Genomic DNA, 24,981 nt, shown 5'->3' on the forward strand with positions numbered 1-24,981 from the left:
CGAGGTTCGGGTTGTACACATTTCAAATGGTATGGGATTTCTCTGGAGTACAACAGTACATATTGTGTTCTTTAACAAAAGTAGGGTGTGAGTTTGCACACGTAGCGTGCAGCAGGAGGGTTGTGACTGCCCGGCAGATCATTTACTTAGTCGTCGTGTGCTGAGGAGCACAAGGGTTTGAGTGTAGACCCGTCAAAAGAGAGGAGGCCTGTGTGTCCCCACTGCTGCTTCTCTTACCCTAAGGCTGCCCAGGGTGACAGTTTTCATCCTGGTAGGATGCAGAAGTGCTTCCCCTGATACACGGTGCCAGAAATCTAGAAGTAAACGTTTCCTGGTTCTGTCTGAGAATGCTGGCAACAATCCCTGTGGAATTGCTTTCATTTTTTAAAAGACAGAAATAGATGGCTATTGGGTCACTTCCACAGCTGACAGTTTATAGGTCAAGATGATCCGGAGCTAAGAAATGTGATAGTCGTTATGAAAAAGGGAAAGCTTTGTTTAGCAAAGAATTTTTGTTTAATCATAGGCCCAAGGAGGCTGAGTATAAAAAGTATTTAAGGTGCCAAGAATAAGTTAGATTGCCCCCTCTCTATCTTCCTTTCTTATCCCTCTAATTATTTATTCTGCACCCCCTACCCACCCCTGAGAGTGTGAGCCACATGGAGGTAGGGATGTTTGTCCATTTGCTCACTGTGTATCCTCAAGGCTTTACACAGAGTCTGATATATGCAGGTATTCAGTATATACTGAATTGTAATCTGAAAAACTGTCCTTCCAAACAAATTCACTTGTGGAAATAAGCTAGCACATTGCCTGTAAAGCAGTTTCCTTGAGTAAGGGCAAGCTTTAAGGTTCACAGGAGATTTTAGCATCAGCCTAATGACACCGATTTTCCCTGGAAACCACTCTCTGCTTCTCTTTCCCAGTTTGTCTTCCCCAGCATTTTTTTTTTGGATCTATAGTTATAGCTTTTTCTCCCCAGAATTCACCTGAGGAGAAATTGTCTTTTCCTTACATTTGAATCTTAGCAAATTGAGGAAAACCAACTTAGGCGAACATCTGACCATCTTTGGAAAAAAAGAGGCCAGGAAGCTCACGACAGACGGTGGCACTGCTGCCTTGGGGGTGCTGGGCAGCTTGGGCCCGACTCAAGTGGTTCTCCTGGGAAACCGGGATTGACTGGATTCTCTCCTGACTCAGCAGAAGTGCCAGGGCCATGCCAGTCACAGGGTGAAGCAGCTGTGGCATGGGCCCTACATGGCGAGGGTCTGTAAAACCCTCCTTACTGTCCCGAGCCCCGTCGGGAGTTCTAAGATTCCAGGACTCACCTAAACCTGATAAAGGGTGTCCAGAGGGCCCGGGGTTAACGCTGAGTTGTTCTTTAGGTACAAGATTGCAGTTTCCAATAAAACGGGTTTGTGATGCCTGAGGTGATTTTGCGGGAGAAAAAAAGGAAGATTAAAAAGGTTGTGTCAAAATAGTGTTTTGATTAGACCAGAAGCATAATTTTAGAAAATGGAAAGTAGTAGGAATGCAGTAGAAAATGTGCTTGGCCCTGCCCTCCCGGGAGGAACGGGGGTGATAAACCATCCCTCGCTATTTCCAATTTTTCAGGTGTCAAATAATTCTACATTTTGTAGACTTAAATTTTCTACATTGTGAAAAAAGAATGAATGTACAACCCCATATATTTAAGCTTCTATTATTGCATTTGCCATCTTTTTTAATTTTTGGAAGATATTTCATTTACCCTTTTCAGGAATATATATGATCCTGTACTTTACTTTCTCATGAAGGAGGGAGAGTTAAACAATAAGCTTCTTGGTTTAGGAAGAACTAATCAGTAAATTTTCCTCCTGTTCTCCAGGCCTGTGGCAACTATTTCTTTCCTGACAGCTGAACTTTGCATCCCAACCTCCATTACTCTTAATAGAAGCCAAGGCATTCTCTTCCCCTTGCTGTGCTATGAGAATCATTTTTCCTCTGAGTGGAGTAATGGCTGTGAAGTCATTTAGGTATTAACAGAAAAAATAGCCTTTTACTGTTGTTTTTTATTCATTCCTGGAATGAGGCTAAGAGAAACCCTGTTCCATTTTACTGTAAATACTATTAATCCAGAGATGACTTCTTAGTACACAGACATGACTGGTTTGAATTTAAATGAGTTGATATTCAGAGTTTTCATCTAGACTCAGATAAAACAAAAACTTATCCAGTGACTGTGGCTGAATTTAGAGTTGCTACTTAGATTGCCTAAACAGTCTTGTATTATATTTTCAGTACACCAGGTATGAAAAAAAGAGAGTAAGAGCTACATTCCACAATTCTGAGGTATATTAGATCCTGAAAGTATATACTTCACCTCCCTTATTGCTGACTTATTCATTCCTGACCTCATTCCCAAAGAAACTCACCCATTTCCTCCACCAGGTCCAGGACCAATATCTTATTTTAAGTAAGAAGTTTTCACTCAAAAATAGGTAGACTTTTGAATTTGACAAAGTAGAGATTAGAGTTATGGTGCTGTTTTAAGAGAAGAATTGGAGAGGTCTGATTCCCAATCTACATAATAATTCAACAGAATTTAAGGCTGTCTTTAGCACTTTGCATTAGCAGCAAGTAATTACCTCCAACTAGAATGAAATGAGGGTCAAGAATGGTCTCAAGCAATCAAGTGGAAGTGTTACTTGCTTTATTGAGCATGCTAATACAAAGCTGCATTTGGAAGAGTTAAAGAAGAAAAATGCCTCCAACCCAAATTGCTTTGTGAGCTTTTTTTGCAAGAGTGGGCCAGAATGGTTTGTGGATGATAAAAAAGTTTAAGTTGTTTAGTTTTAATACTTCAGATGACTTTACCTAGGAATTTAAGTGATTTGGGATTCATGTTTTTGCATCTAAATTTAATGGTGCATTCTATGTACATAAGGATAAGCAGACATACATTTTTTTGTACATGTAACTTAACTATTTTCAAATAGATGTGCCTATTCCTGAATGGATAGGTTGGCATCCTACCAAATTACAGAATTTAAGTAGATATGAATTAGTATATGGAAGTGTTACTGAACCAAACTTGGGTTCGCCCACCCACCGCCCAGCAAAGCCAATCAACTGACACAAAACTGCTGTGAAGGAAAGTACAATGTCTATTTGCAGGGCTCCAAGCAAGGAGAATGGGCAGCTCATGCTCAAAAGACCCAAGTTCCTCTATGGTTTTCAGGGAAGGTTTTTAAAGGCAACATTTGGGGTGAGGGTTGCAGGGTGCATGACTTTCTTTTGATTGGGGTGGTGGTTAGGTGACAAGGTGGAATTTCAGGAATCTCAAATCAACTTTCTGGTTCCAACCAGACTGGGGTCAGCACGTTGTCACCATCCCCCACCTGGTCAGGGGTCTTAATTTCTGCATAACAACTCAAAGATATGCATCAGATTGTTATGTATATTCCTTCAGGAGGACTCTGTCTTATCACTGAACTGTTGTTCAAGCTATCTTGTTTAATTGCTTTTCCTTTGTTTCTGCATTCCATCACTTCTCTAATTAGTAACTGTTTGAGTCTTCTCTTTGGAACTCAGGGAAGACATAGGAGACTAAAATCTTTTCTACAGACAAGAAAGGGTGGGGGACACAGAGGCTTTTGTACATGGGAGGGCCTCGCAGGGTCCTGCTCAATTTCAATCCCCCCTTTTCTTTAATACTTCTTACTCCTGAGGGGAACAGGGGTGGGACAAGAAAGGGAATTAAGTTTTAGATAGAGAGGTTAATCATACTTGTCAGGGGAACTCGGTTTTAGCAGGGGCCCCAGTTTCAGAAGTAGTAGCTGAGTGCAGTTCCTCTTGTGAAATTCTAGGCTTATAAAACATACTGATCCAAACTCAAACACATTTTTATTTACTCAGTTATCCATGATTCCAGTCTGCATCGGTAACAATTCAAATTCATAACAGTAATTTATTTATTAGCAACAGACTAACTTTGAGAATAAAAATGCAACCAGGTCGAGAATTCCTGAATTTGCTTTTATTTTTTCATTAGACATGAACTGAAGTTTAGGATGAATAATATTTTATACATCTAGGTTGATGATAATATAAATAATCCTGGCCTAAAAGCTGTATCCTGTAGCTTTAAAAACATTTTTTCTGGGAGCTTCCCTGGTGGCGCAGTGGTTAAGAATCCGCCTGCCAGTGCAGGGGACACAGGTTCGAGCCCTGGTCCGGGAAGATCCCACATGCCGTGGAGCAGCTAAGCCCATGGGCCACAACTACTGAGCCTGCGCTCTAGAGCCCGTGAGCCACAACTACTGAGGCCCGTGCACCTAGAGCCCGTGCTCTGCAACAAGAGAATCCACCACAATGAGAAACCCGAGCACCGCAACGAAGAGTAGCCGCCACTTGTCACAACTAGAGAAAGCCTGCGCGCAGCAGCCAAAAGTAAATAAATTTATTAAAAAAAAGAAATTTCTTCTCTATCATGTAACAGGAAATAAATAGAGATTAAGCTCTCTTAAAATAATTAAAGAAGACAATTTAGATGATACAAACTTTATTTAACACTTCATGAAGCGAGCAGTCTCCATTCCCAAGGGTCCAGAGAACTTCAAAATGGACTGGAAGGCAGGACACTTTTATAGGATAAAGAATGAGGAATAGAGAAGGGAAAATTTAAGTGAATAAGGAAAAGGGAATACGTATAGAGCCCCGAGTTGGCTTGGCATGTGGGGATCGGTTGACTGGATATACTGCATTTCTGGTCAAGTGGAACATTTATAGGGACTTGAAAGTTACATGTTTCAGTTTGCTGACATGGCACCCCAGGCAGGAGCAGCTCCACCTTGGACCTAGACATTTATTTCAACAGCTCTTTAAACTAAATTAGTAACTTTATTCATTTATTTTTTCAAGAGGACAATTAGTTTTTATTTCAGATGTTGTAGTAAGAAACTCAATTGGTATCTTCTCTTTTTTTTAATTGAAAAGTATGATAACCATATATACTCATTAAATACTGTTTTTCTAAAACACAGCTTGGAAACATCCAGCATGCATGTTTAACCTCAGTACAATGGGTTTAAAACCAAGTATGCATGTTACATGCATCAAGGCTAGATTACAAATTATCATGGTCATCATCATCTTCACATTTTATTTTCAGTGCATTTGATGATTCACTGGCAGTATTTTGTGATGACACCATGTTAGTGGTAATAAGAGTGTCTTTGGAACTAATTAATGATGGATTAATTAGAACATTCTGAACTGCTGATGTTGCAGGAATTGATGCTTTCACAGCTGCGGATTGTGAAGTGGGCCTCTGTACTGTGAACCTTTGCCCTTTGAGGGACACTGGAGTCCCTACTTTAGTTGACACAGACATGGTGTGTGGGGTTGGTGTGCCAAGTGTGGGAGTACTTGGTCTGCTAATAACTGAACCAACACTTTACCACAGAACTGTTCTTCTTCCCGCAGAAGTAGATCCCTGTTTTAAGGCTTAAATCTATAATTTGGAGCAGTCAAGGAGTATCTACCAGTTGGCAATCTAGAGCCTGAACATGGCTTGATCAACGGCAAAGGGGTTTGATTTCTTTGCTTTGCGATATCTAATAAAAAATCTCTTGGGGGAGGAGAGGTAAATGACTCAGAATCTTTTCTTCCTTCATTACCTTCATTTCTGTCAGCTGCGGACAGGACATGATGACCCAGAATTAATCTGCACATTAAAATGATTAACCATAAGGCTATGTAATTCAGAAGGAAGGAGTGGGGATGAAAGGCTGAGTAGGAAAAAGAAATGAGACAGGAGAAAGGATTGTTTTCTTTGCTGTGCAGAAGCTTTTTAGTTTGATGTAATCCCACTTGTCTATTTTTGCTTTTGTTGCCAATGCTTTTGATGTCAGGTCCATGAAATCACTGCCAAGACCAATGTCATGAAACTTATCCCCTGTTTTCTTAAGGAAAATTAGTAACTTTAAATGAGGGATTGTTAAAGTTAAAAGATCATGATTATTAAAAAGTTACGAAACTATTGAAAGTTTACCAAAGTATTTAATTCACCTTCAAAGTTTATCTTTTATCATATAAGGGTTTTTTTTTAGTACATATTAAAACAAGAAAGGAACACTTGGGGAAAACTAGGGCCAGAAGAGAAAATTTGGGCTTGTGTATAAATTCCCCTCAAATCCCTGTATCCTGCGCTGACACATTCATATTTCTAAGCAGGATAACAGGAGAGGATCTCTAAAAAACAATGCAAAACGTTGAATCCTGAAGAAGTCTCCTGTCCTGCATTCTGCCCCACCCTGTCATCCTCAGATGAAATGGGCTTGATAAATTAGAAGAAAGGTCAGGATAAGGTAGGCTATGCTTCAGTAATAAATAAACCTCAACAAGTAAATTGTTTAAGACACTGAGGATTTTCTTCTGCACTCAAAGTCCAGAGTGAATCAGGTGACCCTCTCCTATCCCGCAGCCTGCAAGGTTGCTGTGTCAAGAAAAGAGGAAGCTAAAAGTTTCCCCGCATGTCTGTAGGGGCCGGGAAGTGCCCTCGTGACACTTCCTCCACATTTCATTGGTTGTAACTCAGCCACATTATCCCAACCTAAGGGAGTTTGGGCCAGCAAGGGGACGTGAAGTGGGACTTAGACGTCTCTGCCTCGGAAGACTTTCTGACTCCTGTAAACTCCTCCCACCTTAGTGATCAGCTCCCTGATTTCTCTCCTCAGAACCAACATCCCCCCAAAGAAAGAGAACTGGCCAGTGAGAACGAGAGAGAGAAAGGGTGAATGGGAGCAATACGTCTCCTACCAAGCCCCAGAGCACAGAATTCCAGAATGGTACCGTATCCCAATGTCAGAGACTCCAGGTCATCCCACACGTCATTTTATTAATGAGTGAAAAAAGAGAGAAAGAAAACTATTCAACTAAGACTATAAACAAGAATATACTTCTCACTCTACTTCCCTTCCTCCCATGTGACTACTCCCACTAGAGTGAATCTGTTAAAGTGTATGTCTGATTTTCTTACTCCAAAACATATCAAGGACCGTAAGCTTCCTTAAGCTCAAATGACTCGTTTTCAACCTCATCTTCATTTGTTAAAGGGCAGCTATTATTTTTTTTAGTACATATTAAAACTCATCCAACCAACATTCTGAATGTCTTCCAGGTGCTGGCTCTTGTGCCAGGTTGATGCTTGGGCTGTACTCTTCTCTAGGAGCTCACAGTCTAGCAGCTGCCATCTGAGTCCGGGCAGATACATTACAGGAAACATAACTACTGTTTCTTGTAAGCCACGCCCTGAGGTGTGTTGCTGGGTCTGTGCTCAGCCAGAAAAGGAGAAGGGCCCCTGAGGCACCAGTTGCTCACTGCTCCTGAATAATCACATCGAGGATGGGGTGGCATATACATTAAAGACAACAATTTTCACTGTTCTCATGGGAGTTAAAAATTGGAATTAGTTTTTCCCAAAGCCAACTTCAACTCTCTCCAACAGTCAGATTTTATTTGAGACCTGGGGGGCAGGGGAGAAGACAATGTTCATTGGTGCCTCTTTGGAACTCACTTTTGCCATCAGAGAGGCTCCTGGCCCGGCCGCGATGCTGGCCCACAGCAGGTGGGACTGAAGTGGGAGCAGAAGCTGTGAGCCGGGACTCCAGGAGGTGCACTTCCTAGACCCAGCTCTTCCATTAACTAGCTCTGCGACCTTGAAGGAGTCCTTTGGCCCCTCTGACCTTCAGTTTCCTCATGTGTAAAATCGAATGCTTAGACTAGACAGGCCTCTCCCAGCTGAGACACCCTGTGATTCTGGACTTCTGTGTTCCTGCCTCTGTAATTGAGGTCCCCAGCCCTGTGTCACATGGGTTCTGCAGGGAGGATGCACTGGTGCACTGTCATCAGTGATCAACTTGAGAGGCATGTCCCCCGCAGTGACTTGCCAAGAGAAAAAGTATTAGATACGTCACCTCCAGAACTCCTTGGCATTGATTTTTTTTTTTTTCCCTACAACTTCCAAATGCTCACTGTAGTCACAGAATGAAGAAGGAAACAATCCTTCTCCAGCCAGTAAAGTCAACAAGTGGAATGGCTGGGGATCTCTGCACCCATGCGTACATCACCGAGGCAGCCTTGCCAAAGGGTACTTAGCCCGTTGCTGAGGGTTTAGAGAGAGGCAGTTATTGAAGGCGGTGTGCTGCCTGTCACTGGGAGCCCAGTTCACCCAGGGGGACTTGCCACGTGGTACTGTGGAGGTACAGACCTTCAAAGAGGCTCAGCCTTCTCCTTGCATTCACACACATACTTTGCAGATAAGGGAACTGAAGCCCAGGGAGGTTGACTAGCCCAAGATCATGAACATTGGGCAGAACTGAGATGAAAACTTGCATCTTCTGTCTGACTCCTGACTTACAGGCCTAAGCTCTTACACCACACTGTGCTAGAGAATTCATAGACACACTCACTGAAACTTGAACCTGGTATCAATAATAGTCGTATGGTAATGATAGTGCCAGCAATGGTAATTACATATGCCACATATTTATGTTATACGTGTATCCTGTGTATTACACACACCCCGTTTATTGAGCAGCCGCCATTAACCAGGCACTGTGCTAGTCATTTTACGTATCTTAGCTCTCTTTTTTACAATTAACTGTAAGATATAATCTCTTTATTATCATTCCTAACTTACAGGTAAGAAAACTGAGGCTTAAGGAGATGAACTCACTTGTTCATTTGGTGACATATAGCCCACTCATTCCACTGAACCAATTTTTTAAAAGTCTTAACTATGTACGGGCATTAAACTAGTCACCATGGTGGGATTTAGAAATAAACTAGGGAAGAGCTCTTCCTTAAGGAGATAATAGAAACCTCTGACATAAGCCGCAGATATATGGGACAGCAGTATAAGAGAGAAGATGTCAGAAGAAAGATTTGGCTATATTGAGGAATTCAGAGAAAAGGATGATTTTTTTCCATACTGAATGGATTAGGAAAGGAAAGGCAAGGTAGCTGAACTGAACCTCAATAGAAGGGTAGGTGCTGGGCACTGGAATCGGGGTGAAAGGCCTTCCAGAATAAACAGAATCACAGAGCCCGAAAGTAGCTACACATGGAACCAACAGCAAATTGGTTGGGAAGTTTGATCTCTGACCAGTATATGCAACAGCAAAGGGACACTGAGTGTAAAATATTTAGTAGGTAAAGGCCCAAGGTGACTAATCCCATGAACCACCAGCTGTAAAGAAATCTTGCTTTCAGATTTTGTTATACCAAAAGAAATGGAAAAACCACTAGAAAACTTGTAAATTTGGCGTCTAACCTAAAAGCAAAGTGGAACTGACCCAGCCCACAGTGAGAGACTCTTCATGGGAGAAACTAGAGCATCTTCCTGTAAAGTCAAAAGGGTTTACGGTTGTAGGAGGTCGTTGATTCTGAACATACATATCTGAACATACAGGGAGTCAAATCAGTCTCCCAGAAACAGCACATCTGCAAATGGTAAAATCCTGATGTGGCACAGGTAATTTACATCACCGCTTTAAAGGGGAGTGGTGATTTGTCTCCAGTGAAGTAAGAACAAGGAGAGAGGATTGGACTTAAACTAGCGTCGTGCCAGTAAATGTTTACATACTAGCGCTCTTTTAAAATGTGCATATGTCCATGCTTCAGTTTATTATGAATTTTATTGCTATAAAAGCAGTACACACTTTAGAAATAATAATAAAATACTAATACTACTACTAATAAGATACTAATATACAATACGCTTTGTTGTGAATTCCATATAGCCACTGGTCCTCACAGAATGCTTTCATTGATTTTTGCAAAATTCTTGTGTCTGTAGACAATCTGTGGTTGCAGTTAATGAATGAGTATACTCCCAACATGAATGTGGTTGATATTTTTGGTTACTTAATTAGAAGAAAGAGAAACAAAAAAGACCAACGTTGGAACTTTTCTCACTCAGGACAAACCTGAATCAAAACGTGAGCAACTTCTTTGCAGAATCAAACAATAGTTTTCAAATATTAGAAGACTGGTTTTTCAATTTGATACTATTCATGATGTAATGGTTACAGACACAGCACACTTTAAAGCTTAATTTACAATATTAACATTTTCTCCATTACTTTTTTTGCAATCAGCTGTACAATAAACCAAGTTCTGATTTGTAGTGCGTACTTATTTCTGTGATATAAACACTCTCATATGGCTGGTTTCCAGCTACCAATGAGATATCATTGAATGCAGAGTAGGGAAGAGAGGCATAGTAGCAGAACTTGTATGATATTTCCACTGTTATGGACTGAATGTTTGCATCCCCCTAAAATTTGTATGTTGAAGCCCTAACTCCTAGTGTGATTGTATTTGAAGGTGGGGCCTTTGGGAGGTAATTAAATTTAGATGAGGTCATGAGGGTAGGGCTCCCATGATAGGATTAGTGTCCCTATTAGAAGTGGAAGAAACACCACAGCTTGGTTGCTCTCTGCCATGTAAGGACACAGCCTCAACTAGAAGACTGTCACCTACAGGCCAGGAAAAGAGCTCTTACCAGCAACCAGATCTACCCAGCACCTTGATCGTGAACTCCCCAGCCTCCAGAACTGTGAGAAATGTCTGTTGTTTAAGCCACTCAGTCTCTGGTGTTTTGTTATGGTAGCCTGAGCTGACTGATAGAACCAGCATAGAGTGAATGTGAATAACTTCAAGGCATAGTTAATATTAAAATGTTGTAAAGCAATTAGAAAGTGATGTCTTAAGTATTTATTTCTTCTGCATTTGTTTCGTTTACTTTTTATTTTGAAGTAATTATAGACACATGGGAATTTGCAAAAATAGTACAGCATCCCACATACCCCTTACCCAGCTTCCCCCAGTGTTGACGTCTTATATAACCTTAATACAATATCACAAACAGGAAATTGAGACTTGTGCAATACTACTAAAGACATTAATCAGCTATCACCATTTTTATATGGATTCATTTGTTGTGTGTGTGTTTGTGTATATGTGTGGTATGTGTGCAGTTTTATCCCATGTATAGATTTGTATAACCACCAGGACATTCAGGATACATAAATGTCCCATCATCACAAAGGAATTCCCTTGCATTTTCTCTTTAGATTGTCACCACTCCATCCTTGTCTCTCATAACCCTTAATCTGTTCTCCATGTCTATTGTGAATATAACAATAAATATCCAGAATGTTTTAAATACGGAACCATACATTACATAAACTTTTGACACTGACTTTTTTTCACTAAATGTAATTCCCTGAACTTTGTTTCATGTATCATTCCTTTTAATTGCTAAGCAGTGTTCCATCGTGTGGATGTACCAGTTTGGTTAACCACTCACGTTTACTGTTATGGATACTTGAGTTGTTCTGATTTTTTACTGTTATGGATAGAGCTCCCATAAATATTTGTGTACAGGTTTTTTTTTTTTTTTTTTTTTTTTTTTTTTTTTTTTTCCCACACACACACACTGTATTTTATTTTTACAAGAGATAGATAGACTGACACCAAGCATTGTACATGGATGACCACAACAAAAGCAACAATGATTGCAATTACCAAACATGAAACACACTTATACTATGTCATAACATTGACATTCAGTCCAGTAATCCTCCACTGTAACAGCTCCTTTACTTTGCAGTGAAAATTGATTTGTATATTCTTTTCCTCTGAGTCCTTGTGGGATTTTTTTTTTTTTAATTCAGACAGAAAGTCACAAAAATTATACTCATCCTCATCAGTTCACTCAGTCCCATGTAATTAATTTCTTTTTTTTCATCTTGATCTTTTGTTAGCACTTTTATGAGTTCATCAGTTTTTCATTAGAGTTCTGAAAATGCTTATTCATTCAGTTCAGCAGTACAGTCAGTTACCAGAAACCTGTACTTGTCAGAGTCTTTTCCATGAATTTCTTGAAGATGAAACTCTTTTATAGGAACATATTTGCAAAATCATCAGAGTACACCCAGAACTGTCTGTAAATGACAAAAGACTTAAAAATGACCATGGTTAAAGATTTGATGAAAGTTCATAATAATGCAGTTGACAAGAAAATTAGTTATTTCTGAGATATACATTTTAAAGTAATAACTAGGATTATTACTTATAACATTATACCAGAACATATAAGATTTTTAGACGTTTCCTGTAATGTCTGAAACATTTATATTAACATATTTCCATACATATTTCCATACAAATACAAATATAAGATTTTTAGAAATTTCCTGTAATGTCTGAAACATTTATATTAACATATTTCCATACATATTTCCATACAAATACAAATATAAGATTTTTAGAAATTTCATGTAATGTCTGAAACATTTATATTAACATATTTCCATACATATTTCCATACAAATACAAATATAAGATTTTTAGAAATTTCATGTAATGTCTGAAACATTTATATTAACATATTTCCATACATATTTCCATACAAATACAAATATAAGATTTTTAGAAATTTCATGTAATGTCTGAAACATTTATATTAACATATTTCCATACATATTTCCATACAAATACAAATATAAGATTTTTAGAAATTTCATGTAATGTCTGAAACATTTATATTAACATATTTCCATACATATTTCCATACAAATACAAATATAAGATTTTTAGAAATTTCATGTAATGTCTGAAACATTTATATTAACATATCTCCATACATATTTCCATACAAATACAAATATGATTTTTAGAAATTTCATGTAATGTCTGAAACATTTATATTAACATATTTCCATACATATTTCCATACAAATACAAATATAAGATTTTTAGAAATTTCATGTAATGTCTGAAACATTTATATTAACATATTTCCATACATATTTCCATACAAATACAAATATAAGATTTTTAGAAATTTCATGTACTGTCTGAAACATTTATATTAACATATTTCCATACATATTTCCATACAAATACAAATATAAGATTTTTAGAAATTTCATGTAATGTCTGAAACATTTATATTAACATATTTCCATACAAATAACCCAATGAAAGTTTAGTATTAGTTGTTTTGTTTGTTTTTTTATACTGCAGGTTCTTATTAGGCATCAGTTTTATACACATCAGTGTATACATGTCAATCCCAATCGCCCAATTCAGCACATCACCATCCCCACCTCATCGCAGTTTTCCCCCCTTGGTGTCCATATGTCCATTCTCTACATCTGTGTCTCAACTTCTGCCCTGCAAACTGGCTCATCTGTACCATTTTTCTACGTTCCACATACATGCATTAACATACGATATTTGTTTTTCTCTTTCTGACTTACTTCACTCTGTATGACAGTCTCTAGATCCATCCACTTCTCAACAAATGACTCAATTTCGTTCCTTTTTATGGCTGAATAATATTCCATCGTATATATGTACCACAACTTCTTTATCCATTCGTCTGTTGATGGGCATTTAGGTTGCTTCCATGACCTGGCTATTGTAAATAGTGCTGCAATGAACATTCGGGTGCACGTGTCTTTTTGAATTACGGTTTTCTCTGGGTATATGCCCAGTAGTGGGATTGCTGGGTCATATGGTAATTCTATTTTTAGTTTTTTAAGGAACCTCCATATTGTTCTCCATAGTGGCTGTATCAATTTACATTCCCACCAACAGTGCAAGAGGGTTCCCTTTTCTCCACACCCTCTCCAGCATTTGTTGTTTGTAGATTTTCTGATGATGCCCATTCTAACAGGAGTGAGGTGATACCTCATTGTAGTTTTGATTTGCATTTCTCTAATAATTAGTGATGTTGAGCATCTTTTCATGTGCTTCGTGGCCGTCTGTATGTCTTCTTTGGAGAAATGTCTATTTAGGTCTTCTGCCCATTTTTGGATTGGGGTGTTTGTTTCTTTGATATTGAGCTGAATGAGCTGTTTATATATTTTGGAGATTAATCCTTTGTCCGTTGATTCATTTGCAAATATTTTCTCCCATTCTGAGGGTTGTCTTTTCGTCTTGTTTATGGTTTCCTTTGCTGTGCAAAAGCTTTGAAGTTTCATTAGGTCCCACTTGTTTATTTTTGTTTTTATTTCCATTACTCTAGGAGGTGGATCGAAAAAGATCTTGCTGTGATTTATGTCAAAGAGTGTTCTTCCTATGTTTTCCTCTAAGAGTTTTATAGTGTCCAGTCTTATATTTAGGTCTCTAATCCATTTTGAGTTTATTTTTGTGTATGGTGTTAGGGAGTATTCTAATTTCATTCTTTTACATGTGGCTGTCCAGTTTTCCCAGCACCACTTATTGAAGAGACTGTCTTTTCTCCATTGTATATCTTTGCCTCCTTTGTCATAGATTAGTTGACCATAGGTGCGTGGGTTAATCTCTGGGCTTTCTATCTTGTTCCATTGATCTATGTTTCTGTTTTTGTGCCAGTACCATATTGTCTTGATTACTGTAGCTTTGTAGTATAGTCTGAAGTCAGGGAGTCTGATTCCTCCAGCTCCATTTTTTTGCCTCAAGACTGCTTTGGCTATTCGGGGTCTTTTGTGTCTCCATACAAATTTTAAGATGATTTGTTCTAGCTCCGTAAAAAATGCCATTGGTAATTTGATAGGGATTGCATTGAATCTGTAGATTGCTTTGGGTAGTATACTCATTTTCACAATGTTGATTCTTCCAATCCAAGAACATGGTATATCTCTCCATCTGTTGGTATCATCTTTAATTTCTTTCATCAGTGTCTTATAGTTTTCTGCATACAGGTCTTTTGTCTCCCTAGGTAGGTTTATTCCTAGGTATTTTATTCTTTTTGTTGCAATGGTAAATGGGAGTGTTTCCATAATTTCTCTTTCAGATTTTTCATCATTAGTGTATAGGAATGCAAGAGATTTCTGTGCATTAATTTTGTAACCTGCAACTTTACCATATTCATTAATTAGCTCTAGCAGTTTTCTGGTGGCAGTTTTAGGATTCTCTATGTATAGTATCATGTCATCCGCAAACAGTGACAGTTTTACTTCTTCTTTTCCAATTTGTATTCCTTTTATTTCTTTTTCTTCTCTGATTGCCGTGGCTAGGACTTCCAGAACTATGTTGAATAATAGTGGTGAGAGTGGACATCCTTGTCTCGTTCCTGATCTTAGAGGAAATGCTTTCAGTTTTTCACCATTGAGAATGATGTTTGCTGTGGGTTTGTCATATATGGCCTTTATTATGTTGAGGTAGGTTCCCTCTATGCCCACTTTCTGGAGAGTTTTTATCAGAAATGGGTGTTGAATTTTGTCAAAAGCTTTTTCTGCATCTATTGAGATGATCATATGGTTTTTATTCTTCAATTTGTTAATATGGTGTATCACATTGATTGATTTGCGTATATTGAAGAATCCTTGCATCCCTGGGATAAATCCCACTTGATCGTGGTGTATGATCCTTTTAATGTGTTGTTGGATTCTGTTTGCTAGTATTTTGTTGAGGATTTTTGCATCTATATTCATCAGTGATATTGGTCTGTAATTTTCTTTTTTTGTAGTGTCTTTGTCTGGTTTTGGTATCAGGGTGATGGTGGCCTCATAGAATGAGTTTGGGAGAGTTCCTTCCTCTGCAATTTTTTGGAAGAGTTTGAGAAGGATGGGTGTTAGCTCTTCTCTAAATGTTTGATAGAATTCACCTGTGAAGCCATCTGGTCCTGGACTTTTGTTTGTTGGAAGATTTTTAATCACAGTTTCAATTTCATTACTTGTGATTGGTCTGTTGATATTTTCTGTTTCTTCCTGGTTCAGTCTTGGAAGGTTATACCTTTCTAAGAATTTGTCCATTTCTTCCAGGTTGTCCATTTTATTGGCATAAAGTTGCTTGTAGTAGTCTCTTAGGATGTTTTGTATTTCTGCGGTGTCTGTTGTAACTTCTCCTTTTTCATTTCTGATTTTATTGATTTGAGTCCTCTCCCTCTTTTTCTTGATGAGTCTGGCTAATGGCTTATCAATTTTGTTTATCTTCTCAAAGAACCAACTTTTAGTTTTATTGATCTTTGCTATTGTTTTCTTTGTTTCTATTTCATTTATTTCTGCTCTGATCTTTATGATTTCTTTCCTTCTGCTAGCTTTGGGTTTTGTTTGTTCTTCTTTCTCTAGTTTCTTTAGGTGTAAGGTTAGATTGTTTACTTGAAATTTTTCTTGTTTCTTGAGGTAGGCTTGTATAGCTATAAACTTCCCTCTTAGAACTGCTTTTGCTGCATCCCATAGGTTTTGGGTCGTCGTGTTTTCATTGTCATTTGTCTCTAGGTATTTTTTGATTTCCTCTTTGATTTCTTCAGTTATCTCTTGGTTATTTAGTAACGTATTGTTTGGCCTCCATGTGTTTGTCTTTTTTACGTTTTTTTCCCTGTAATTCATTTCTAATCTCATAGCGTTGTGGTCAGAAAAGATGCTTGATATGATTTCAATTTTCTTAAGTTTACTGAGGCTTGATTTGTGACTCAAGATGTGATCTATCCTGGAGAATGTTCCATGCGCACTTGAGAAGAACGTGTAATCTGCTGTTTTTGGATGGAATGTCCTATATATATCAATTAAATCTATCTGGTCTATTGTGTCATTTAAAGCTTCTGTTTCCTTATTTATTTTCATTTTGGATGATCTGTCCATTGGTGTAAGTGAGGTGTTAAAGTCCCCCACTATGATTGTGTTACTGTCGATTTCCTCTTTTATAGCTGTTAGCAGTTGCCTTATGTATTGAGGTGCTCCTATGTTGGGTGCATATATATTTATAATTGTTATATCTTCTTCTTGGATTGATCCCTGGATCATTATGTAGTGTCCTTCCTTGTCTCTTGTAACATTCTTTATTTTAAAGTCTATTTTATCTGATATGAGTATAGCTACTCCAGCTTTCTTTTGATTTCCATTTGCATGGAATATCTTTTTCCATCCCCTCACTTTCAGTCTGTATGTGTCCCTAGGTCTGAAGTGGGTCTCTTGTAGACAGCATATATATGGGTCTTGTTTTTGTATCCATTCAGCCAGTCTATGTCTTTTGGTTGGGGCATTTAATCCATTCACGTTTAAGGTAATTATCGATATGTATGTTCCTATGACCATTTTCTTAATTGTTTTGGATTTGTTTTTGTAGGTCCTTTTCTTCTCTTGTGTTTCCCACTTAGAGAAGTTCCTTTAGCATTTGTTGTAGAGCTGGTTTGGTGGTGCTGAATTCTCTTAGCTTTTGCTTGTCTGTAAAGCTTTTGATTTCTCCATCAAATCTAAATGAGATCCTTGCTGGGTAGAGTAATCTTGGTTGTAGGTTCTTCCCTTTCATCACTTTAAGTATTTCATGCCACTCCCTTCTGGCTTGCAGAGTTTCTGCTGAGAAATCAGCTGTTAACCTTATGGGGGTTCCCTTGTATGTTATTTGTCGTTTTTCCCTTGCTGCTTTCAATAATTTTTCTTTGTCTTTAATTTTTGCCACTTTGATTACTATGTGTCTCGGCGTGTTTCTCCTTGGGTTTATTCTGTATGGGACTCTCTGCGCTTCCTGGACTTGGGTGGCTATTTCCTTTCCCATGTTAGGGAAGTTTTCGATTATAATCTCTTCAAATATTTTCTCTGGTCCTTTCTCTCTCTCTTCTCCTTCTGGGACCCCTATAATGCGAATGTTGTTGCGTTTAATGTTGTCCCAGAGGTCTCTTAGGCTGTCTTCATTTCTTTTTATTCTTTTTTCTTTAGTCTGTTCCGCAGCAGTGAATTCCACCATTCTGTCTTCCAGGTCACTTATCCGTTCTTCTGCCTCAGTTATTCTGCTATTGATTCCTTCTAGTGTAGTTTTCATTTCAGTTATTGTATTGGTCATCTCTGTTTGTTTGTTCTTTAATTCTTCTAGGTCTTTGTTAATCATTTCTTGCATCTTCTCAATCTTTGCCTCCATTCTTATTCCGAGGTCCTGGATCATCTTCACTATCATTATTCTGAATTCTTTTTCTGGAAGGTTGCCTATCTCCACTTCATTTAGTTGTTTTTCTGGGGTTTTTTCTTGTTCCTTCATCTGGTACATAGCCCTCTGCCTTTTCATCTTCTCTGTCTTTCTGTAACTGTGGTTTTTGGTCCACAGGCTGCAGGATTGTAGTTTTTCTTGCTTCTGTTGTCTGCCCTCTGGTGGTTGAGGCTATCTAAGAGGCTTGATGGGAGGCTCTGGTGGTGGGTAGAGCTGACTGTTGCTGTGGCGGTCAGAGCTCAGTAAAACCTTAATCCACTTGACTGTTGATGGGTGGGGCTGGGTTCCCTCCCTGTTGCTGTGGCGATCAGAGCCCAGTAAAACCTTAATCCACTTGACTGTTGATGGGTGGGGCTGGGTTCCCTCCCTCTTGGTTGTTTTGCCTGAGGCAACCCAACACTGGAGCCTACCCGTGCTCTTTGGTGGGGTTAATGGCAGACTCTGGGAGGGCTCACGCCAAGGAGAACTTCCCAGGACCTCTGCTGCCAGTGTCCTTATCCCCACGGTGAAACAGAGCCACCACTCGCCTCTGCAGGAGACCCCCCAACACCAGCAGGTACGTCTGGTTCAGTCTCCCCCAGGGTCACTGCTCCTTCCCCTGGGTCCCGATGCACACATTACTTTGTGTGTGCCCTCCAAGAGTGGGGTCTCTGTTTCCCCCAGTCCTGTCACAGTCCTGCAATCAATTCCCACTAGACTTCAAAGTCTGATTCTCTAGGAATTCCTCCTCCCTTTGCCGGACCCCCAGGTTGGGAAGCCTGAGGTGGGGCTCAGAACCTTCACTCCAGTGGGTGGACTTCTGTGGTATAAGTGTTCGCCAGTCTGTGAGTCACCCACCCAGCAGTTATGGGATTTGATTTTACTCTGATTGAGCCCCTCCTACCGTCTCACTGTGGCTTCTCCTCTGTCCTTGGACGTGGGGTGTCCTCCTTGGTGAAGTCCAGGGTCTTCCTGTCAATGATTGTCCAGCAGCCAGTTGTGAATCTGGTGCTCTCGCAAGAGGGAGTGAGAGCACGTCCTTCTACTCCGCCATCTTGGTTAATCTCCAGTCTGTGTACAGGTTTTTGTGTGAAAGTAATTTTTCATTTTTCTGGGATGTGACCAAGAGTGTGACTGCTGAGTCATATGATAAAGTACAAGTAACTTTTTCCAAATTATTTTGGAAATTATTTTCTAAAGTGGTTGTATCATTTTACTTTCCTGCCAGTATGTATGAGAGATCAAGCTTCTCTGCATCCTTGCCAGCATTTTGTGTTGTTACTATTTTTCATTTTAGCTATTTTAATAGTTGAATAATGATATTGTGATTTTATTTATTTATTTTTTAACATCTTTAATGGAGTATAATTGCTTTACAATGGTGTGTTAGTTTCTGCTTTATAACAAAGTGAATCAGCTATACATATACATATATCCCCATATCTCCTCCCTCGATATTGTGATTTTAATTTGCATTACTTAATGGCTAATGATGTTAGACATCTTTTCATGTGCTTGTTTGTCACCCATATCACCTCTTTGGTGAAATGCCTCTTTATATCATCTACCCATTTTCTAATTGGATTTTTTTGTTTCCTTACTGTTGAGTTTTGAGAGTTCTTTATATCATCTAGATATAAGAATTTTGTCAGGTGTGTGGTTTGCAAGTTTTTTCTCCCAGTCTGTAACTTATCTTTTCATCCTTTTAAAAGGGTCACAAAAATCTTAAATTTTGATGAAGGTAAATTTATCAGTGCTTTCTTTTATGGATCATGCCTTTAATGTCATGTCTCAGGACTCCTCGTGTAGGTTTAGATTCTAAAGATTATCTCCTATGTTTTCTTATAAAAGTTTTTAAATTTTACATTTTAAATTTAAATCCACAATCCATTTTGAGTTAATATTTTTGTATGGTATGAGGTTTTAAGTCAAAGCTATTTTTTGCCCATGGATGTCCAATTGTTCCAGCACCATTTATTTAAAAGCTTATTTATTTTTCTCCACTGAAATTTCATTTGTTTTTCATATAATTTATTTTCTTGTAGGTTTAATTTTTAATAATGGCTGTGGCTTGATATCCAACTCACAAACTCCCTGAAAATTTAACCATGGGTTCTGGGAGCCAGTACAGGCTGACTGCAGCATACCATTGATTTAAACTGTGTTGTAAGGTTCTGATTAGAGGAAAAAAGACAGCCATAGAGATGATTAGGGATGGTGAGCATGTGTAAACATTGAAATATATAACGTAAAGCATTAGAAAAGCACCAAGGCCCAGAGGTGGCATTAGTACCATCTTGTAGAAAATTAAAACTCAGATTTGAAATTCACGTTTTATTAGCTTTGGAGAGAGGGAGCAGGAATTGAATGTAATTCGTTAATTTGAAATTGCTTAATTCATAGGTTCCCTTTAAACTAATTGGGTGGCCAAGAAGCTTGGTAGGACAGTCATGGCCTCTGTGGTCAAATGAAGCTGGGTCTGATTCTTGGCACTGACATTTATCAGCTTTGAGGAACACCTCAATGACCTTTAGTTTCCAGTAGTGTTAAAATTGGGAGAAGAATCCAAAGCTGTGTTCATTAATTTAACAAATACTTGATGATTTCCAGGCTATGTAGAAGGGATTAGGGATACAGCAGCAAGCAAAGTCATCACAATTTTTGCCCTCAAAGATTTATGGTCCAGTGGAAAGGTAGACAATGAACAAAAAAGCACACTAGTGAAAAATAGTGTTACAATTGTGATAAGTGGCATAAAGGAAAAAAAAAAGCAGGTGCTATGATTCAAACAGACAAGCGAAGAACCCAGCACAGTTCCTAGCACACAGAGTGTGCTAAGTGGTAGCTATTTTTTTATTACAGCTTTGGGTAATACGAGGGTGGTTCAGACAGAGGTCTGAAGACCTCATCAGAGGGCCTGACTACTCATCACTTACATTGCGTTATAATACCTGCTTTGCATAGAGAGCTGAATTGGATATACTTTAAGGGCCCTCTTAAGATTCTTAAGTGTCTAAGAATCTGTGACCATCATGTGTGTCAAGCAGGGATTTGTTTAATTTGTTTACACAGAGACATGGACAAATTCAGCAATCAATATGGTAGTCATTAAGTCAGATGCTTCATATATTTATATTTTTAATAACATTTTTCTACCATACTCCCTAGTCATTGTGCCCTTTTAAAAATGGATTAAATTATGAAGAAGTACTTAGGGATCTACAGTTCTGAAACCTGGGACAATGCAATGACTGCTGAAGTGTTTTATCAATTTTATTTTCAACTATATACACGTCGGGTTTTGTTTGGAAGTAAGTTATTGTTAATCAATGATTTTTGTAATTAAGCCCATAATTCCACATTAAATAAACATCCAAACTTGTTGATATCCTTTTGCTTTCCTCTTTGAGCTTGTGTATTTTCATCAGAATAATTCACTAAAATCAACCTGAGTCTTTTTTTTTAAATTTTTACGAGTTTTCCACTGAGTCTCCCCTGACCTACTGATCAACCAGGCCCAGTGTCAGCTGCCTGGGCAGGTCTGGGGCAGGGGCTGCGGGACATCTGAGCACTTCTGCTTCTTAACTGAGGTTCTTATTCTTTAAAACAAAACACATAATCTTTCCTCCCCACCACTATCTCTACCACCTCCATTTTTTCAATGGGAAGATGAGTAAGAGGGACATGGCTAGTTCTTTCATTTTTTCTGACTATCAATTTGGCACTACGTTATTGTAAAACATTTGGAAAATTACAAACACTTCAAAGGAGAAAATAAAATTTTATCTGTGGTGGTACCATTTGCAGAATTCTTTTCCCCATACCTTGAAACACTGGGCGTGATCATTCCAAAATTTCAGGGTTGAAGTCTAAGTCACTGCTTCTGCATCCACCATGGTTTGAGACTAACAAGTGAAGCCAGGTACCTAACCCAGGCCCGAGATTCAAGAAGAATGTCCAGCTCAAACGTGCATAATGCTGGTGGCAGGAACTCTCCTTAGTACTCTGCAGATACATTTCTTACAACAACGCTGCAAAAGTACGATTATTATCCCCAGTTTTCTAAACTCACAGAGGCAGAGTAAGAGACAACCTGAATCCAGACCCAGGAAGACCAGTTCCAAGTCCACAGACTAAAGAACCTTCTTCGACTATAGAAAGCCTAGTGACAGGTCCGACCCCTCTCCTCCCCTGGCACGTCCCTTTCTATGTGAAGCCAACACCTTCTTTGTTTCTTTGTCCCAATCCAGGTCCAATATTGACTTTGCTCATATTTTGACTTGTTAAGTGATGCTGTCTCTCACTCTTGTGAATAGAGGATCTGTTTTGTCCCTTTACCCTCTTTTTAGAACCTTCGCTCCACTCACTTCTATTGAAGGCCAACTGCATTTCCATGACTCAGCAGTATTATTCCCAATCATCTCCCCATTTCTCCACATCTGGCAGTTCTACCCGATAACCAAAGTCTCATAAGATACCAAGCATAAATTTGGGATGGAGGGAGGGAGATGATTAAGCTCACTTTTTTTTTTTTTAATTTTTATTTATTTATTTATTTATTTATGGCTGTGTTGGGTCCTCGTTTCTGTGCGAGGGCCTTCCCCAGCTGCGGCGAGCGGGGGCCACTCTTCATCGCGGTGCGCGGGCCCCTCACCATCGCGGCCTCTCCTGCTGCGGAGCACAGGCTCCAGACGCGCAGGCTCAGCAGTTGTGGCTCACGGGCCCAGTTGCTCCGCGGCATGTGGGATCCTCCCAGACCAGGGCTCGAACCCGTGTCCCCTGCATTGGCAGGCAGACTCCCAACCACTGCGCCACCAGGGAAGCCCAAGCTCACTTTTTAACATGGAGGGCAGGAGGATTTCTGAGGTCACTGAGGGGCAGGGACTCTTTACAACTATGGGGAGATAAATTTGGTTGATTGGTGTATGTCCTTGATTTTTTTCTATGCATAAGTTTAAAATTTTTTTAATTTTATTTATTTTAATTTTTTCCCAACTTGTGATTTTGAAATATTTCAGACCCACGGGAAAAACCCAAAGTATTTTCACTGGACACTTTTAACCGGTACCTACAGTATTAGTTTCCCAGGACTTCCAGAACAAATCACCACAATTGGGTAACTCATACAACAGACACTTATTCTCTCACAGTGCTGGAGACTAGGAGTCTAAAATCATGGTGTCCGTAGGCCCTGCTCCCTCTGAAGGCTCCGGGGAAGAATTCTGTGCCTCTTCCTGACGTCTGGTGATTGCTGGCAGCCCTGGACATTCCTTGGCTTGTATCCCTTGAATCTCTGCCTCGGTCACCACGGCCTTCTCCCCTGTGTGTCTCTATGTCTCCTCTTCTTCTAAGAACCATATTAGGTTTAGGGCCCACCCTTATCCAGTATGACCTCATCTTAATTTAACTAATTACTCTGCAAAGACTCTGTTGTTAAACAAGGTCACATTCTGAGCTTCTGGGTAAACGTACATTTTGGGGGGACTGTTTAACCCAGCACACCTACATTTATTAATTATTAACATTTTGACACCTTTGTTTTATCTTTAACTCCATCCATCCATGTGTGCACACATGCATCTATCCACACACAGATTTTGTTGATCCACTTGAAAGTTAGTACTAGACATGATACCACAACCCTAAATACTTCAGCTGATATCTTCAGCTAAGAAAAAAAAACATCATTCTACATAATCACAATATAATTACCACAACATAATAAATTTAACATTTGATACCATGATTTATATGAGATACAGACCATATTTAAATTTTCTTGTTTATTCCAAAAATATTCTTTGTAGCTGATGGTTTTTTCTAAATCAGGATCGAATAAAGGATCAGACACTGCATTTATTTATTATGTCTCTTTATAGTCTCCTTTTACTAGACAAGTGCCCTCCCCCATTTTTCTCATGTCACTGACATTTTTGAAGAGTCCATGCCAGTTATTTTCGAGAATATCCCATATTCTAGATTGGTCTGATTATTTCTTGATTAGATTCAAGTTAAATATTTTTGGAAAGGATACTACACAGATGATACCGTATTGTGTCCCCCTAGTACATCACACCAGGAGGCTCAGAATGTCCGTTTGCTCCATTATTCGTGATGCTAAATACAATCTCTTGGCTGAGGTGCTGAGAGCCAGCTCTCCCCCTTGTGATGCGGTGCCCATGATTCCCCGTTCAACCAATTCCTGTTTCACATTGTCTTTTGAAAATTTGCCCATTTCTGTTCTGAGCTTTTGTATTTCTGACTAGAGGTTTTTTTGAAAATATACAAAGTGCTTTTTTATGGACATTTAATTCAGTTGGGGTTTGTGTTACAGCTTTCTTCTACTTTGAAGTTTTTGGGGGGGAAGAATTTTCGACTGCTGAAATATTTTGGTTCTCAATTTCCATGGTCTTACAGTGACTCTGGGGGGATGATATCTGCTCTTTTACCTTTGAATAGTCTTGCATTTTCTTGAGTCAGCAGCAACAGGTGATTCTGTGCAGACAGTGGTAAGGTTTTGGGGAGGCTCACTTAATTTCTTAGTTCAAGAGCACTGTCTTCTGTTGATACACTTAAGAGCGCTTTTCAAAACTAGATGACGCCTTTTATTGGGGGGGGCGGTGCCTTCTCGTTCTTCTCTGATGGACCCCTCATCTTGCTTCCTCCTGCTTCATCACCTGGGCTTTAAGGACCCCTCTCATCTCCCCAAAAAGGTGCCTTCCCAAGACTGCCACCTCTGGGCAGCTCCCTCCATTTGTGTGCCCAGTAATGGTGTCCTGATCCAACAGATTATAGACTTCTGTCAGTGTTTATCTTTTCAGAGTGTGACATTGTCCTGCTAAGAATGATTTTACCTGTGCTCTGCCACTGCCAGGCCTGCTGCCTTCTCCTTTTTCCCAAGCATTCTCCAGACAATTCTCAGCTCCAACAAGTCTTCAGTGCTGGCTCTGCAGATTCCAGATTCTTCTTTTCCTAGCTCCGTGTAAACTGGGATTTGTAGCATCCTCTGTCTTCTAGTTATGCAGTAGACAGGGGTTATGG

At 39.2% G+C, this 24,981-nt stretch overlaps 1 protein-coding gene and 1 pseudogene across 1 annotated transcript in view; one reads left to right on the forward strand and one right to left on the reverse strand.

The window, feature by feature from the left end:
* ST6GALNAC5 (ST6 N-acetylgalactosaminide alpha-2,6-sialyltransferase 5) overlaps positions 1-24,981 on the forward strand; it is a 188,232-nt gene that overhangs the window by 84,277 nt on the left and 78,974 nt on the right. The gene's annotated exons all lie outside the window — the stretch shown is intronic.
* On the reverse strand, positions 5,108-24,943 carry LOC103020934 (transcription initiation factor TFIID subunit 9-like; annotated as a pseudogene).

This window comes from Balaenoptera acutorostrata, chromosome 1, assembly GCF_949987535.1.
Source record: "Balaenoptera acutorostrata chromosome 1, mBalAcu1.1, whole genome shotgun sequence".
In the NCBI taxonomy this organism is placed as follows: domain Eukaryota; kingdom Metazoa; phylum Chordata; class Mammalia; order Artiodactyla; family Balaenopteridae; genus Balaenoptera; species Balaenoptera acutorostrata.